We start from the raw sequence: 2,198 nt of genomic DNA on the forward strand, positions 1-2,198 counted from the left end.
CTTTAGGTACTAATATGTATCTTTAGGTACCAATATGTATCTTTAGGGTACCAATATGGACTCTTTAGGTACTAATATGTATCTTTAGGTACCAATATGTATCTTTAGGGTACCAATATGGACTCTTTAGGTACTAATATGTATCTTTAGGTACTAATATGTATCTTTAAGGTACCAATATGGACTCTTTAGGTACAAAGGTGTGCCTTTTGAAAAGGTACCGCCCCAGTGACAGCTTTCGTACCTGTTTTTCTGAGCGTGCAGGCTCTTCACAGAGTTGATTTGTGCTGTTCGCATTGAAAGGTTTCAATCATTAGCTCTTCATCCTGCTGCTAAACGGATGGTTTTCAGTGACTTTTCCTCGACTCTGATCAATAATACGAGGAAAGAGCACTATTTATGTTCTCTGTAGGTGAAATAACATGATTTTAGACGCACTTCAGCTTCTTAATATTCTCGAATCGAGCTTTTTTCCCCCCCTTCTTTTGTGACTCAAAAGTGACTCGGTCAGAAATGTGTCAAGCTATAAATTGCTGTGGATTTTTTTGTCTAAAAAAAGAAAATGATTTGTTCTGTTGTTTTTCTGTATGGGGTGTATTAAATTAAGATATCATAGCTCTTCGTATGGGAAGTATAGATACCGTGAAAGTCCATTTAATTGTAAGTATTTATCAACTAAGTTATTGTACTTTTGCAATCTGTAGATAAGTAATATAATGTATTGGTATATATAACGATGAAATTAACTGTATCTGGGGCGTCTTTAATTTATTGATGTATATACTGTATGTTTGTTGATATACAGCTTACTTTATTTTGTATATGACTAATAAACACATTTTGAAAAACAGCTGGTTTGTGGGTTTTATGTCTGACGAGTGTGGCATTAATGACCTAATTTAACATGCATAAGAAATATTCCTGAATTGAAGCCTTTTTTTTTTTTAGGTGTGCCGTGAATAGCATTGCCACATTTTATTTTATTTTATTTTTTCACGGACCCCGAGCGAGCGAGAGACAGAAAGAAAGAAAGGTAGCAGATGACCTAGTTTGAAGCAGCTCTCGGCGGCGTATTTTTGGCCTGACATTAGTAAAACATGACAGAGTCTTGAGGGACGTCTGTGAGAGCGATCGGTGTTTACAGCCGTGTTTCTGACCCTCATCTTCATCTTCATCAGTGTCTTCACTCTTCTGATAAATGACCACCTGTGTGGAATCAGAAAACACTCTCATCAGTGCAAATAAACTGAGGATTTATGGTCACGACTCCAAAAATCTCCTTTTGTGCACAAAATGCATATTAATATAATATATATTTATTGTAATTTTTTATAATTATATTTTTATTTATCAAATTTTTTTATTTATTTATATATGTTTACATTTATAATTTTATTTATTTAGTTTGTTAGTTTATTTATTTATTTATTTATTTCCATGCCATGATAATTAATATCTGGTAACAGGCGATCCAAAAATACTATCATAATATTTTAAACATATTGTTTTTTTTTTAACAATTTCAAAGAAGACATAAAACAATCAAATTCAACAATAAACAACAAACAATGGGGATGAATTTAAAAACTTTTGCGTATGTATATAACATTTCACCAGCAATATAAATAATCAATGTATTGAAGACCTTTGTTAGATTTGTTTTCATAATACACAATAATATCCTTTGATGGAAAAACGTAGTTACCTTTAAATAAAAAATACATTTTGCCAATAAATTTCCTCTAGGTGCTATTTTAATTTGTTTTTGAAAAATAGTACAAATATGTTTGTTATTGCATTTTTTATCAGTCAGCTCAGCACCATTTAATGTTAGTTTTGTCTTTAGATATGCTGAATGATCCTGGAACACTGACGTCATCCGTTCATCCGGGTCTCCAGGGGGCGCCTCTTTCCCGCTAATATGAGCGCTTGAATGCGGCGTCCGGTAAAACGCGGACTGGATAATAATCTGCATATTGAGGTAAAATGACTTTGTTTAACTGACAAACTAAACCGAGATCTGTAATAGAATATTAGCGGAATAACCAATTACATCTTTAAGTTATACGTTGAAATGTTGTTTAGATTTAAACTAACGGAATTAAAAAAACAAAGTCCGGATCCGACTGAAGAGAAACTCCAGTCCGGTTTTAACGGTCGTTATTGTGAGCGGAAGCGCTCGAGTGTAAACACAGCAT

The sequence above is a fragment of the Sinocyclocheilus rhinocerous genome, unplaced genomic scaffold, assembly GCF_001515625.1.
Source record: "Sinocyclocheilus rhinocerous isolate Xijiao unplaced genomic scaffold, SAMN03320098_v1.1 scaffold2027, whole genome shotgun sequence".
Classification (NCBI taxonomy): Eukaryota; Metazoa; Chordata; class Actinopteri; order Cypriniformes; family Cyprinidae; genus Sinocyclocheilus; species Sinocyclocheilus rhinocerous.